General features: G+C 37.2%; 1 long non-coding RNA gene and 1 pseudogene across 1 annotated transcript; one reads left to right on the top strand and one right to left on the bottom strand.

The window, feature by feature from the left end:
- The window catches only part of LOC113067858 (cysteine protease ATG4D-like), a 591,286-nt pseudogene that overhangs the window by 90,400 nt on the left and 483,391 nt on the right, over window positions 1-17,495 (bottom strand).
- Window positions 977-2,769, top strand: LOC113067872 (uncharacterized). The gene is made up of 2 exons (XR_003279450.1): window positions 977-1,724; window positions 2,324-2,769. It is a non-coding gene; the product is annotated as an uncharacterized LOC113067872 (long non-coding RNA).

Raw genomic sequence — 17,495 nt, 5'->3', positions numbered from 1 at the left:
AAGGCCTTTTGAGTTTGTGTGAAAGTCATATTAAACTGCGAGGGCAGTACATTGACATGAATCAGAGTGACATTTGATCGTCTTGGTCTTCTCCGGTAGTTCAGAGACATTCGGCTGTTCATTTGCACGCACCTGTGTTCAGCTGGAGAGCTGATGAAACCTGTCCCGTCGGTCCTGAGATCATGAGATCATGCTTTATCAAAGCTCTTGGGATCCAGAGACAGAGAGAGACTCTGGAGACAACCGCTGACCTTCAAATGATCACACACACAATTCTCCATGTATTTAATTATTATTTTAATAAGTTACTACTTTTGGCATTGCATTGTATAGTGTATTTAAATACATAAATGCATTTATACAATGTATTTATATGTTTATAAAAATGAATGTTTTGATAGTATTTATGAATGTTAATAAGGATCACACGCAGGATTATCAGCAGGGAATTAACTTATTATCTTGTAATAAATGATTAAATATAACATTAACATTATTGACTGCTAAATGCATAACATTAGATTTTATAAAGAGTATTTATGTTAAACATTTAGAATATATATTAATCTAAATATATATTTATTATTAAGTTAATAAATATGATTAATGAAATCTATTATCTATTCTGTTTTTGTTACATTTTATTATAAAAAAAATATTATTAATACCTATGATTATTAATATGAATAAAACATTTATTAATAACAATTATAATATTTACAAACATTTTAAACAATTTATTTAAATTAATTAATTAAATGAACGTTTATCATGAATAATGATATTATTCATTAATATTTGGAACCATTTAAAAATCATTTATTAATATTTATTAATATTAATATAAATAAACATGGTTATTATTAAATTTTATTTATGAATGTTTCTGTTAAATATGAAATAAAAACATTTCGTAAAATGTAAATATTACACATATTTATTAGATATAAAACAACATTTTAAAATTATTAATACATTTTATAAAATATTTGCTCAACAATTTATTTATTGTTTTACATTTTCTATAAATGTCTGTTGTAATATGCAGTGTTTTCGCACAGTGTGGTGCAGATCTGTAATCAAAGTCAGCTGCGTTCAGTGTTGCTGTGTTTAATTTACGTGTGCTTCTGGAGAAGTGGGTGACTTTCTCAGGCTGTTGTGACATTGACATGAATTGTGGCACTCTTGCAGGGGCGATGGGATGTTTACGGTAAAACTGATGGAGCGGGCCATGTGTACGTGTGTGTGTGTGTGTGTGTGTGTGCGTGGCACTGTGCCATGAGGACGTTGGCACAGCAGTGGCAGAATCATCATGAAAAATCCCACACAGATGGATGAACCTGTGTGTGTGTGTGTGTGTTTGTGTGTGTGTGTTATGAGGCCAAGGTCAGTGAGCTGTTGTTGTTTACCTGGTTCGCGGGTGGCTGGTACATGCAGTTCTCTGGCTGAATGTTTGTTTTATTCAGATGAAGGGCAGCAGGTCTCCAAACGCCTGCTTTGGTCCTAATTTCCATCATTTTTATACAAAATCATATGTTCCTTTATACTTTAGAAATGTGTTTTATCACTGTTGACTATAGTCAGTAACAACACTATCAATCGTATGTGTGTGTTTATGTGACTGTGTGTGTGTGTTTAGGTTGACATGGGTACGAGCCAGTAATAATAATGTAAGCTGATCCTCCGTGTGAGAGAGATCTGCCTGAGGCCTGATCACGTTTACGGTAAGAGAGTGAGACAAAGAGAGACTGTATTACATGTGTGTGTGTGTGTGTGTGTGTGTTTGTGAGCCCATGCAAAATGATGTTCAAAACTCTCATCACTAAATACACTTTCCTAAATATCCAAATATGTATGCAGCACTACTTTTAATTTGCTAAATGTAACTATTAAAATTCACAAAGCCTGTCAGATAACCCCAAAATCCAACGGGGGTCAGTACATTTAATGCTTTAATGAAAGGAATCTCTTCTTTTATAAAAAGGTTGCGGTTCATTTGAATTAAAAACACAGTAAAAACAGTGAAATATTATTAAAATGTAAAACAACTGTTATTTTGTATAATGAAATGTGGAATCCATGATGCAGTTAGAATTTTAGGATTCTTTGATGCATAGAAAGTTCTAAAGAACAGCATTTATTTGAAACAAAACATTCTACAATTTTGTAACATTATGTCACTTCTGATCAATGTGTCCTTGCAGAATAAAAGTATACATTTCTTTAAAAAAAATATATATATATAAATAAGTAAATATCATATTCCTGGAGGAGCCAGTGACTTGCTCTTTAACAGGCGCTGGATTGTGTCTGTGTTCATCAGGAGAACAGGCGTCTGGTTGGTCACGTGACTCACGTTCACCTCTGGTGTCAGGGCCAATCAGGGGTCAGCGAGCGCAGACAATGGCAGGTCTCCCCTCAGACTCGACCGTGTCTCCGCGTCAGCAGAAAAACACAAGATGTTTGCTGGAGAGGCGCTGAAGAGCCAGCAGTCAGCAGAAAAACAAGGGCCGGCGGCCAACCAGACAGATGGAGGCTTACAGAGGTCCACAGAGCCAACGCTTCACTCAAACTCACACACAGAAGAGCGTTTGTAAGATTGTAAGGACAGAAATACACTGACCTGTCGTGACCACACAAAGACAGCAATTAACAGCCTCTTAATGATGAGTAATGTCCATCTCACCAGCTATTTCTGTGCAGAATAGTCCACTTTTATCCTCACCAAGCTGTTTTAAATCAATAAAATGTATTTATAATCAACCTTTTCTCTTATCTGTTGGGTGTCTCTGTTCGAGGAGCTTACAAACCTTATGTAATTGGAGATTTGAAGCATATTTGTAAGACACAGGATGGTAGAATGGAAAAAAAACACACAAGGGTTTTCAAAAAATACCTATCTGAGGGTCGGCCCTCTTAAAAATACGACTAAAAACATGCTGTGCATTGAAATACCAATGTTAACCCTGTGAGAGAGGACAAAGTCAATAGTTGTGGAGCTCCACGGCTGTCAAGGCTATTTGATTCACGTAAACATCAGATGAAGTGATTTTTTTCTCTTTAATCCAGATGATACCAATATATATGTATTTTTCGATGAGATACAATGTTAGCAATAATAATATCACCTGCTTGACAGAAGGGTTGCCAGGTTTTCACACAAAAAAACACGCCCAATTGCTACTCAAAACTAACACAAGCTAACCGTGTTTCAAGGGGGTCCCCCGGTAAAAATCACCTTCCAGGGGCTAAAATACACGTTATTGCGGTCGCTTCCACCCGCAGACATGAAAAACAGCCTGTGGCAGCAGTGATGAAGTAGCCCAAATCCAAGAGGAAACCGCAGACTCTACAACACTGTGAGGGATAGTAATGTCTACACGAGCGCTGTCTCGGCGCGAGCGCAACAGCTTGAAGTTGTCTAATTTGGCACAGATTTGGCACTAGTAAGGGTTTCCTCTGTGTATACAAATCCTCACAAGTACAATTTTTGTTGCATTATCTGTGTCCACTTCAGAAACTGATTTTGAGAAATGTTATGTGTATTGTCCCTAACATGCAACTGTTAGATGAAATATACACCCCTGGAAGAATAATTCATCGAGTTCATTCCAGTCTGAGCAAGCATCCAGAAGATTTATGGACACTAAAGAGCTTCAGTCTGAAGTTTAATGTCGTAAACTGTAGAAAACCACCAGTGAATTGAACGAGACGAACAGGCCACGTGACGTATGAATAACAGGGTGTAGTTATCTGAGGATTGCATTATTATAGTGCTAAAGGCAAGAGCTTCTTATCATGAAACATGTTGTGTGATACTGAATATGTGTAGCTCAACACATCTGTGTAACCCACTTCTTTGTCAGGTCAGGGAATCCCAGTGTGTCAGCGGGAATGAGGGGTCGCGACCTTAATACGGAGGCTGACGTCAAGGCTCATCTAGAGGGTGAGATAATGAGTGATGTTGAAGAACTGATAACGAGAGACAGAGATATAAATATGACGAAGAAGCTCGTCAAAAGCAGATGGTAAACATACACATCCCGCTGCTGAACTGCATCATGCACGTGTCTTTATCAGTCTGCTGTCATGGAAGAATCTTCACTCCTTTTAGATACACTTTTTATTTCCTAGCTCTTTGGAAATCATCTATGATCTGGTGCTGATCTGAAGAACCAAGGACATTATTCTTTTCCAAACATCCATATCTTGATATGAGGAGGGTTCTCCCGAACCTAAAGAACAATAGACGTAGCGTTATTTTAGGGTTGCATGTGATGCTTTTTCCATACTGTGCTTACAAGGCCAATGAAAGAAGGCATTTCATAACATGTTTAGACACAGATCTGCTCTCCGTGAAGCAGTGTACATGAGCAACTCCTCTGCCCAGAGCAACATGCACACAATAATGTCCTGCTTTCGTCTGTCTGTTCCTGTTCGGATAGTTTGTGGAGTCAGTAAAATTTTTAGGGATGCTATAAATCATTCACTAGTTGTTTAAGTCGTAAAAAAAAAAAAAAATGAAACACTGTGATATTTTTTGCTTTGATGAAAAGTAGCTAAAACCTGGTTGAAAAGTCACTAGATGATGTCATGAGCTAATTAGCATATTCGCGACAGCATCATGCCGAATCACCCCTTTGCATTCATAATCCTTTTATACAGCCTATTCTTACGGCTAAAGTCCCAATCAAACTATATATTTTTTATATTTCTGTAGTCAGACAACTTTATCCTAAGAGGCTGTTCACACAGAACACGTCTTTGCATCTAAAAACACTCAGAAATGGTTTTTAAAAATCGCCAAGTATGTTTAAATATCACCGAAAAAGCTCTTTATTGTAAAACATTAACAAAAGTCGCAGCAACAATGAGAAAGTCTCTTAATTTGGTGGCTAAAATTCACTTAAGTTGTTTGAGTGACAACTTCTTAATTAACCAATGGAGTGATTTTGGGGGCGGGGCTATCCAGTGGAAGTCAGGCATGAGCTGGAGGAGTGTTTGGGAAAACCTGTCTGAAAACAATTATTATCTTTCATATTTTTCTGTGTGATTGCTACTGATAAAGTCGTCAGATATTTACAGGAATATTCCATGTCATGTGGGTTTTTGGGTCATTATTAGTGCCAATAGCATCCATGGATACACACTTTAAGGATCGTTTTTAATTTTCTATGATTTGAGACATTTGAGATTTGAGTTTGTCAGTATTTAACTGTTGTGTTTCTGTATGGAAAAGTTTGTGTTGAGTTCAATCTAAGTTTAATGAGGTTTAAGAAGGCTTAAAATCTTAAATCCAGCATGATTATGAGCAGATAATCTTGGGTAATGTTTAATAATTATGCAGTAAGTGGATCACTTGTTACACAAGGATCGTTAGTTCTACCTGTAATATCAGTCTGTAGATGTGCACTACTTACTGGAAGAGTTGATTTATATAGAAAACACACTTTAAAACACTTTAAATATCGTGTAGTAGCCATGTAATAAATAACAAACATTCATGAATGTTCTGTTAAACATATTGTGTTTTCCACAGAAAATTACATTTATATTGGTTTGGAATAACATCAGGTGATTAAATGATTGACAATTTCGTTTTGAATTGTCTCTTTAAGATACCTGTGTCAAAACCGCCCACTCAGCTTTTCATGGGTGACCCATAATCCCAGTTGAGTTCCCAGTGGTTCTTTTGTCTCAGAATGACCAGGAGCGTTTCGAGGAAAGTGATTCGCTCCTCTCTGAGCGAAGCCGTCTGAACGTGTGCCAGCTCTTTGAGACGGCAGGAGAACAGAAATAGTCGATCGATGCATCGCACATGACCCGCACTCAGACTTTCAAGATTTGTTTTTGGTGGTGAGGAGGTCATCAGGTGTTGAAAACTTAACAGATAATCACACAGACACACAACTCTTTTTTCCCTTCATCTCTGTCCAACATAATGTCATTGGTTTTCATAAGTATTCAAGCATAAAGTGTAGTTCAAGCACACAAAGATGCTTTTATGCTTCTGATGCATTCAATAAATTAATAATTAATACATCCTTTTATATATTTCAGAGTGTATCCAGACAGAAAAATGTATGTGCACACATGAACACATACGGGTGAGATCCCACCGCTCTGATTATGATTCCAGTGAACTCAAACGGCTTATTTCAGTTGTTTTGATCTAATCTGACACATACACGCTCGCACACAGAGTTCTGTGAGTTTGTACAGTCATTCATGTAAGGTGCTTTCAATAATGATTGAATCTCTTTTCAAAACCAACCAAGTGATCAGACTTTTTCAACTGGACCCTTGTGTGTATAGCAACCATCCAGAACACCCCAGCAACTGTAGAGCAGCTTAAACGTTCTAAAGAGGAGGAAAAGTGGTTTTATTTAATGAACGTACTTTTATTTTTGACCAAATTACCATTCATAAATGGTAAAGTTGGGACACTGTACAAATTGTGAGTAAAAAAGGAATGGAATAATTTACAAATCTCATAAACTTATATTTTATTCACAATAGAATATAGATAACATATCAGATGATGAAAATGAAAAATTTTGCAATGTCATGCCAAATATTGGCTCATTTTGGATTTCATGAGAGCTAGACATTCCAAATAAGCTGGGACAGGTACCAAATTCTTTTTGGAAAAATGGGACGCCATGTCATCCGGACTAAAGAGGGCAAGGATAACCCAAGTTGTTATCAGCGCTCAGTTCAGAAGATTGCATCTCTGATGGTATGGGGTTGAATGAGTGTGTGTGGCATGGGCAGCTTACACATCTGGAAAGACACCATCAATGCTGAAAGGTAGATCCAAGTTCTAGAACAACATCTGCTCCCATCCAGACGTCGTCTCTTTCAGGGAAGACCTTGCATTTTCCAACATGACAATGCCAGACCACATACTGCATCAATTACAAAATCATGGCTGCGTAGAAGAAGGATCCAGGTACTGAAATGACCAGCCTGCAGTCCAGATCTTTCACCCATAGAAAACATTTGGCACATCATAAAGAGGAAGATGCTACCAAGAAGACCTAAGACAGTTGAGCAACTAGAAGCCTGTATTAGACAAGAATGGGACAACATTCCTATTCCTAAACTTGAGCAACTTGTCTCCTCAGTCCCCAGATGTTTATAGACTACTATAAAAGAAGAGGGGATGCCACACAGTGGTAAACATGGCCTTGTCCCAACTTTTTTGAGATGTGTTGATGCCATGAAATTTAAAATCAACTTATTTCTCCCTTAAAATTATCCATTTTCTCAGTTTAAACATTTGATATGTCATCTATGTTGAATTCTGAATACAATTTTGAAACTTCCACATCATTGCATTCTATTTTTATTCACAATTTGTACAGTGTCCCAACTTTTTTGGAATTTGGTTTGTATTATGTTAATGTATATTCAAAATAACCTGCATTTTGGCACTGAGTTTTGTTCATACACTCTTTTGCATCAAACATGCATATTTGTTCATTTCATAGACAATTTTCCTCAAAACAGTGTCCAAATGAGCATGTGTTCTTGCGAAGTGCGTCCACGTCAGTTTGCATTCAGCCATTGACTCTCTCTGCGGGCAGTCGTCCAGTTCCCAAGCGCTGACTCTGAATCCACCATCCAACCGCACCCTTAATCTAGAGACCTACAAAGACGGCCGCCCACTGATGCCTGCTGGGCCGTAATGGACACCCACAATGCACCAGTCTCTCTGGAATGCTTTTGTAATTGAAGAATAAGGTCAGTTTTCTGGTTAAATAAAAGAACTGGTTGGGCTGTAGAAAATCCCAAAGCATTTTTCACAATTATACTTGATAGCATGTCAGAATATAGATGACACTACAAAAACGCACCACAGAATGAGCCAGTCCTGAACATCTAAACAAGGACTGTTTAAACAATTTTGCAAGCAGTGGTGGACAATAACAAAGCATTGTTACTTTGTTACTGTAAGTCATTTTTTTTCACATATATGCACTTTATCAGAGTATTTTATTATTATTAATTTTAAACTTGCACTTTACTACTATACTATCTAAAGAAAAACATCATATTTTGTACTATGTTCCGTAAAACATGTCGTTCCTCATTATTTTGAACTGGAGAATTCAGGTTTAAGCTGATCCTTTGCTGATTTATGCTGGTCCTTTTCTAGTTCATGCTGGTCATAAACCAGCAAATGACCATCTTAAACCAGCAAAGGAACAGCATAAATAAGCAAAGGATCATCTTAAACCAGAAAAGGACCAGCATAAACCAGCAAATGACTATCTTAAACCAGCAAAGGACAAGCATAAACCAGCAAAGGATCATCTTAAACCAGCAAAGGAACAGCATAAACCAGCAAATGATCATCTTAAACCAGCAAAGGAACAGCATAAATAAGCAAAGGATCATCTTAAACCAGAAAAGGACCAGCATAAATAAGCAAAGGATCATCTTAAACCAGAAAAGGACCAGCATAAATAAGCAAAGGACTATCTTAAACCAGCAAAGGACAAGCATAAACCAGCAAAGGATCATCTTAAACCAGCAAAGGACCAGCATAAACCAGCAAATGATCATCCTAAACCAGCAAAGGAACAGCATAAATAAGCAAAGGATCATCTTAAACCAGAAAAGGACCAGCATAAACCAGCAAATGACTATCTTAAACCAGCAAAGGACAAGCATAAAGAAGCAAATGACCATCTTAAACCAGCAAAGGAACAGCATAAATAAGCAAAGGATCATCTTAAACCAGCAAAGGAACAGCATAAATAAGCAAAGGATCATCTTAAACCAGAAAAGGACCAGCATAAACCAGCAAATGACCATCTTAAACCAGCAAAGGACAAGCATAAACCAGCAAAGGATCATCTTAAACCAGCAAAGGAACAGCATAAAGAAGCAAATGACCATCTTAAACCAGCAAAGGAACAGCATAAATAAGCAAATGATCATCTTAAACCAGCAAAGGAACAGCATAAATAAGCAAAGGATCATCTTAAACCAGCAAAGGACAAGCATAAACCAGCAAATGATCATCTTAAACCAGCAAAGGAACAGCATAAATAAGCAAAGGATCATCTTAAACCAGAAAAGGACCAGCATAAACCAGCAAATGACCATCTTAAACCAGAAAAGGACCAGCATAAACCAGCAAAGGAACAGCATAAACCAGCAAAGGACCAGCATAAACCAGCAAAGTACCAGTATAAACCAGTATCCCAACATCAAAACATACCTAACTAACATATGCAGTTTTTTTCAGCAGCGGAGTCAGATTCGTGAAGGAGATTCTTTTCAATGGACCTGTTACATCAGTTCACAAAAGTGCACTGAGATCTTGTCCACACTAATATGTTTTCATCTAAAAGGCATCTTTTGCATTGCTGTTTGCAGTAAAACCTTTTAGATCAGACATACAATCGTAAGTGAGTGTGACATGAACACATCAGTGAATCGTGAGATATTTTCCTAAATAAAATCATCCTGTCTGAAGAACTGTATGAAATCATATCATCTCAGTGGGGTTTTTGCAGCTGTTCTCAAGTCAACAAATCACTGATTCAGATGATCTAGCCTACGTTTTCCAAAAGTATTGAAACCATCAGACCTATGATCAACTTAAGCTTACAATGTTTTGGTCAGAGTGAGTCTCCAGTTAACAATTCATTGGGTTCACGAGTCTTACTCAAAATGAGTGGGAGATTCTCGGAGCTTAAGTAGATACGCATGTGACTGATGATGCAAAAGGTTATTTACTAATGACGAATCTTAGGATTGATTATAGTAAAGGGAAATCATATTTAGGTCACGACTGCCAGTTGTTTGTGAACTAAATCTGCGGTAAAAGGATAAGCTGTTCAAGCCCACTGTATAAAGTGCTTGAATGCAAATATGTCCACATTTGTGGATCATGCTCTCAACAGTGTAAAAACTAAAAATAACATTAAAATAGCGCAAAAAAAGGCCCATTGCTGAAGCAGTTTCAAATGAGTTTTACAGTAGTATGTTTATACTGCCGTCTGTTTTTACAGTACATTGTTCATCAACACACCTTTTGTTTTTCCTCATGTGTTTGTATTCGGTATGCATGTTTGCACTTGATTTTTGCAAGTATCAGTAACTTAAATAGATTTTTTAATATTATGTTTTGATGTATGACAAGCCCACCTCCTCCAAGATATTTTGACCTGTAGGATAATATAAAATATAGTATATGAAATTATTAAATATACAAAAAATAAGTTAAAATTACAAAATAAACGTGTAATACTTAAGTACATAAAAAAATCTTACTGGAGTAAAATTGCAAAGGAGTAGTTAATACTTTTACTGGAGTAATATTTTATTAAGATATCATTCTGTACTTTCACTCAAGTACATGATTTTGTGTACTTCATCCACCACTAGGTAATTTTAGAAGCTGTTCTGCAGATGACTAATATGAGAAGTGAAGATTCATTTCAGTCTGAGATCGACGCTCCCTCTCTGATCTTGGATGAAGGTGTGACTGTTGGTTAGTATCAGCTTCGAGGAGCTGCGGGAAAGTGAACGTTTTGATGCAACGCCCTGAGAAACAGCGCGACCGGAGCTCAGGTCTGAACAGAACAAACGGTTAAATTCTGCCATCACCACCCATCTCCTCTGTTTGCTTAAGTGTGTTACTGGGTTATCTGGCCAAAGACTAGTCATCTTTATCAAACAGGCCGAGTCACCTCCCTTCAACTCTACTGAAGACTTACTGGTGATTTTGGGAAAGTACATTGTGTAAAAGCACCACAAACAAATGTCCCTGTTTTAGTCGAAAAGGTTTGACAGTCTGATATCATAGAGAATCGCTGGAAGTTTTGGATTTTTGATAAGAAGGGTCATATTTTTAAGAATGATGATGGTGCGTGAATTCAGATGAGTGTAGTAAAACACACTGTATCCCATAATGCAAAGTGCTCATCATCCTTTTAGCTCAGATTGACTGAATTTTTACCCAAGATTGGACCGAAAATGCTAAATAACTGGAACTGCAACTGGATTTTGAATGATATAAAATGAGGTCGGTGTGACATTCAGAATTGATTTCCTTATTTGAATTGAGATAGCAAACAGGATGAAGAATTACAATTTGATTTCAGCGTTTGAGGTGTTACTTATATAAATAAAAAAATGTCAACTCTTTATCAAATGCCTAGCGACCCCTCGAATGTCCAAAAAACTGCATTGCAACTTGCTAAAACCACTTCAACAGCTTAGCAATTACTTAGCAGCATTTTAAAACACTAAACAATTGTGAATCAGAACACTGGATTTCCCAGAATGCATTGCAGCGGTGTTAAGTATTTTTTGAGTTAGCTGTGCTAAAGTCATATCTGAAAGATTGTATTTCTGAGCTGAATGTCCATGAACCTTTATATAAATATACAATAAAAGTAGCTTGCATGCACAAAATAGTAGACTTTTGTACATGCAAGTTTACAGCACCTTCATGAATTTAATAAGCAAATTTTAAAAAGCAAAAAGCCACCTGATGCACATTCTTTATTCATCATTTTGCAGACGTGGAGTTAAAAAATTGTTGTAGACAAAGTACATTGCCATCTTGCTCCAGTAAAAATGGTTTGAACACACTAGTAAATCCTACTTCCTGCCATTCATCTAAACTTACATACTACTGTTTGAAATGTTGTTAAACACGAAATATTCACTATGTAGTGTGCACTTTGCAGTAGACTAGTATTTCCCTCTGTACACAGTTTTTACAAGCTCGTCTCATTAAAGAGCAGCAGGACTGTAGGAACTATAAAGAGCGACTAACTAAACATAACACAACTGTAATGAGTTTTAACAAGCACTGGTAATTAGTCAGCCCTCTGTCTGTTCACCTCGTTCGCTTTTCCCCTACATCTGTCTGTTCCTCTGATCTTCTGAATGTTAAATTCATCTTCAGACATTTGTTCATGTTCTTAGGGATGTAGGAGGTTTAGGCCTGATGACTTGAACATTTTAAAGAAATCGTCCACCCAAAAGTGAAAATTTACTCACTGTCATTTCATCCAAGATGTAGATGAGTTTGTTTCTTTTAACCAACACTTGTTTATCAATGGATTCTCTGCAGTGAATGGGTGCCGTCAGAATGAGAGTCCAAACAGCTGATAAAAACATCACAATAATCCACAACACTCCAGTCCATCGGTTAATGACTTGTGAAGACAAAAGATGAACGTTTCTAAGAAACAAATCCATCATTAAAGTCCATAAATATTGCTTTCTCCGGTGAAAACATCGTCTTATCTGAATCAGGAGAGAAATCTGCACAGATCAAGCAACGAAAACAGATCAAAACACACATGTGGGTTTATTTTGATGCGAGAGACAACAGTCGATGGACTTTTTACTGGAGGAAGCCTTATTATGGATTGGTATTTTGGCCAGAACTGAAATAAACAATGTCCTGATGATTTTTTTTTTCACTATACAAGACATTAACTGATTAAATAGAGTGATGTGGATTACTTGTGGATTATTGTGATGTTTTTATCAGCTGTTTGGACTCTCATTCTGACGGCACCCATTCACTGCAGAGGATCCGTTGAGTAGCAAGAGATGAAATACTGCATTTCTCCAAATCTGATGAAGAAACAAACTCATCTACATATTGGATGACCCGAGGGTGAGTTTAAATGATGCATGCCTTATTAATCACAAAAAAGGCGACTGAAATATCAACAGGTGAACAAGATGTGGTGTGATGTTTACTGGTGATTAACATTCATCTTGACACCTGTCCCTCACGAATCCTTGGAAATTAACACTTTGAGTAGACATGAGTCAGACTGGATCTCGCTGGATCCCCTCAGTCAGTGTTAAGCTCTCAGGGGATGTGCTGATAGTACAGACGCGGCTTCCTGACGTACAGGACTTTCGGCAGGATGTTGTGGTCGCGGTGGGTACGCAGCCTATGGTCTGTCTCCGGAAGACGTTTGTACTCTTCAGTGAATCTCAAAGGCGTGTGTATGTGATACTTCATGGTTAAACTGATAGACTGAAGATGTGCTGCTCTTGACGTCCTGTCAAAATTCAGGTCTCCGTCAAAGCGGTTTGCATGCAGACGTGTCATCGAAGCGCGAGTGCTCACGATTGACATATGAGCTCACCGAGACTTAGTCAGAAAACTTTCATGCTTTAAGAGATGAAAACACCATCTTGGCTTTGCACGTTAACCTATAGATGTGCTTTGATCTCACCACAAGACTGAGGGACAAACCCGATTGGCCTCCGTGATGGAACACAAAATCACCCAGAGCACACGACCTTGAGAAACCGCCAAATATGGCCTGCCTGCTTGACCTTTGCCTCCACAGGAAGCTGATGGCGAGGGCAGGAGAGTTTCTGCTGGAGCTTCAGACCGGGCAGCTCTGATGTTTCATTTATGTTGGCAGATCTTTAGTTTCAGTGATGCAACCACAAAATAGTGCCGTTTTTGTAGTGTAACTGATTTAACAGACTTTCCATGCAAACACTCAGGTTTCAACATTAACTTTTTACACACTAAAGGCAGTTGAATTGAAACTTGGTTTTGCACTTTTATTCATATGACAATGGAATTATGCTGTTCTTTTTTGTATCTTATTGTGATCAACAACATATATATATATACACATGAATAACTAATAAAAACACAAAAAAGCAAAAATTACTGAAAAAACCCTGTCAAAATTCTAATGAAAATATAAAAATAAAAACAAATAAAAAGTAGTTAATAAATACTATATAAATAATACTAAAATTAGCATCTTGGCGATGCTACATTTCACAGAAACTAAATTAAATTCCTCACAACTGTTTTTGGTGGTTTAATATAAGACATATTTATGTGTCACCACTGGTGTTGTTATTGTTACCTAAAATAAAATTTATTTAAAAGTGTTGTTTGAAATTAACTGAAATTAAGTTTAAAAAAAATGATTGAAAAATGATACAAAATATAATATGACAAAAGGACAACATCATATATAATATTAAACTGAAAAGTGAAAGGAAGCTAATTCACAATAAAATAAAAACTATATAAATAACAGTAAAATAACTCAAAAATAATCAGTTCTATTGAACAAAATGTCCCTTAAAAACATGATTTAAAGCTAAAAAGAAATGTAGGTCGAGTTATGTTTATCTGTATAGTGCTATTTACAATACATGTGTAGTTCTATATCAGTAATTTTCCAGCCAGTCATCATGACAAATGTATTTTTACTAGCTGGTATGTAATTTTTTGAGTTGAATCTTTGACTTACTGTAACTCACATTAGGAGAGACTAGGTGATCATCATTAATGGGTGTAAGCCGAGTGTGTAAACATTTCCATCCTGCTGTTTTATTTACTTAACAGTGTTTAATCACATTTGGTACTTGTTGAGTGTTCATTTTAGACTCCGTTTGCATGTTTATTTAATTTCATTAAAATTCATTTCTATCTTTCTAACACACTTTTTTTTTTTTTTTTTTTTGCATCCTGTGAGCCAGAAACACAACATGCTTGTGTTTGATGTCCATCTGAAGCAGGCGGAGGAAACACCAGTGTGCCCGCGGCGCTCCACTCCTCCGTGTGCGTGTGTAACATCACTTACTCAAGCTGTGTGTGTGTGTTCCTGTTTTAATGGTCCACCTGGACCCAGTGGGTTGGTACAAGCCGCCTGCTCACTCGCTCCCTCAGTCCACCTGCAGTTAATGTTGGGCACGATACACGCTCACACACTCGTGTCATTTGATGTGGTTTCTCAAGAATCAGCTTACATATTTTGTTTGCTTTGAAGCCTGAACTCCCAACCACGCACACACTCCACTTTCTCCCACTCCCACTTCATCGCTCTTTTATCCTCCGCTTTGTTTGAAGGTTGTTGGAATGTGATCTGATAGCATTTATATCACTTGTTCACATCTCACAGGAATGAGATTTTGATCTACTGCTGAGAAAATCTGAACGTTGTGGCCACACCCCTCCATTACTATTGACACTTGAAGCCAGTGGCCACGCCCCCACAGTTTTGATTGACACCTGAGACCACCCAGTTGAAAAAAACAACACATGCTGGTTAGGTATGTTTTGAAGCTGGGATGATGGTTTGAGCTGGTTTATGCTGGTCGTTTGCTGGTTTAAGGTCCGACCAGCTTAAGACCAGCACATGACCAGCTAAGGACCAGCTCAAACCAGCGTCCCAAAACATACCTAACCAGCATATGCTGTGTTTTTTTTTTCAACATGACCATACTCTTGTGTTATGATTGACACCTGAAACCAATTGCCATGAGCTACCATTTTGATTGACACCTAAGGCTAGCAGCCACACTTTTCTGTTAGGTTCTACAAATGATGCATCAGGACTTGCATTTACTGACCTAATAAACCCTTTTGGAGTCAAGCAAAATGTCACCGGGCCCACTGTAATCTCAACTGCTCTGTGTACCCAAAAATACACATGAACTAGACGAAATGACTGGCAACACGGGCACTATTTTCTCTAATACAATAGAAGCTGTTGCCCCATAAAATTGAAAAAGGTTAGAGAAAAATGTTCTGTGCCATGGTATAACAGTAATACTCATTCTCTCAAGAAAGAAACTCATAGTCTTGAACGCAAATGGAGAAAAGCTAATGGAAAAACAGTATGTCCGGCTATAGACAGTCTCTAAAAACTGCCAGGGCCAAGCATATCCACAAACTCATTGAAAATAACCAAACCAATCCAAGGTTTTTATTTAGCACAGTGGCTAAGTTAACAAATAACCAGACGCCACCTGATTCAAATATTCCATCAACATTTAAGAGTAAGGACTTTATGAATTTCTTCACTGATAAAATAGCTAACAATACAATAACAAATGTAGATTCTACAGCGTCTCACACTTTAGCTTCATCCATCGCACTCAAATATAAACTGCAGTGCAGGGGCAGGATCTAAGATGGTTTAGATCCTACCTCTCCAATTGCTATCACTTTATTTAAACAGGGAGTCATCTCAGTTATCACCAATCAAGTATGGCATGCCACAAGGATCTGTCCTAGGTCCTCTGCTATTTTCAATATACATGTTTTCCCTTGGTAATATTATTAGAAAATACGGGATTAGTTTCCACTGTTATGCTGATGATGCTCAACTATATATCTCATCGGGACCAGATTAAATTTCTAAATTATCTAAACTAACAGAGTGTGTTAAAAATTTTAAAGATTGGATGACCAATAATTTTATTAAACTCCTATTAAATTCGGATAAGACAGATATATTATACTTATTGGACCAAAACAAAAACAGTACACAGAATCTCATAGATTACAATTTGCAACTAGATGGATGCACTGTTACTTCCTCTACATTCCAAAATCTGGGTGTTATATTATACAGCAACTTGTCTTTTGAAAAGCATATTTCCCATGTAACTCAATTCAATTCAATTCAATTCAAGTTTATTTGTATAGCGCTTTTTACAAAACAAATCGTTACAAAGCAACTTTACAGAAAATTATGTTTCTACAATATTTAGTAGTAGCTAGTAGTTTGTGCACATTTGACAGGTTTTTAGAAAAACTAAAAAATAATAATAATACAAGACGTAGTCAGCTAGACAATGAACTATCAATATTATTATTTAAGTTATTATATGATTAAGTCACACATTTAGGAATAATTGTTAGTTCTGTTTGTTCATTCAGGGTTAGCATCATCTGAGGTCTTCTGAGGGTCAGCATCATCTCTTCTCAGGTGTTCTGGATCCAGACTGGAGCTTGTGTAAATCCTAGTTACCACGGGATGTGAATCCCGTGGCAAAACATAGAAACAAAATACAGACATCATTAGCATAGCTGCTGATCCAACAAAGTAAAATTAGTTTAACCCAAGCTAATGAATAAAAATGCACCTTTGATCAGATGCAACTACACTCACAATTAAAAAGATACATTATTCGAATGCTTGGCGAAAGAGATGTGTTTTTAATCTAGATTTAAACAAAGAGAGTGTGTCTGAACCCCGAACATTATCGGGAAGGCTATTCCAGAGTTTGGGAGCCAAATGTGAGAAGGCTCTACCTCCTTTAGTGGACTTTGCTATCCTAGGAACTACCAAAAGTCCAGCGTTTTGTGACCTTAGGGTGCGTGATGGGTTGTAACGTGGTAGAAGGCTAGTTAGGTACGCTGGAGCTAAACCATTTAGGGCCTTATAGGTAAGTAATGATAATTTGTAACTGATGCGGAACTTAATAGGTAGCCAGTGCAGAGACTGTAAAATTGGGGTAATATGATCATATTTTCTTGACCTCGTAAGGACTCTCGCTGCTGCATTTTGGACGACCTGTAGCTTGTTTATTGAAGAAGCAGGACAACCACCTAGAAGTGCATTACAATAGTCCAGTCTAGAGGTCATGAATGCATGAACTAGCTTTTCTGCATCAGAAACAGATAACATGTTTCGTAGCTTGGCAATGTTTCTAAGATGGAAGAATGCAATTTT

This window comes from Carassius auratus, linkage group LG28B (genome assembly GCF_003368295.1).
Source record: "Carassius auratus strain Wakin linkage group LG28B, ASM336829v1, whole genome shotgun sequence".
Classification (NCBI taxonomy): domain Eukaryota; kingdom Metazoa; phylum Chordata; class Actinopteri; order Cypriniformes; family Cyprinidae; genus Carassius; species Carassius auratus.
The sequence above is the reverse complement of the archived record's forward strand: the minus strand, read 5'-3'. Positions and strand labels throughout refer to the sequence as shown.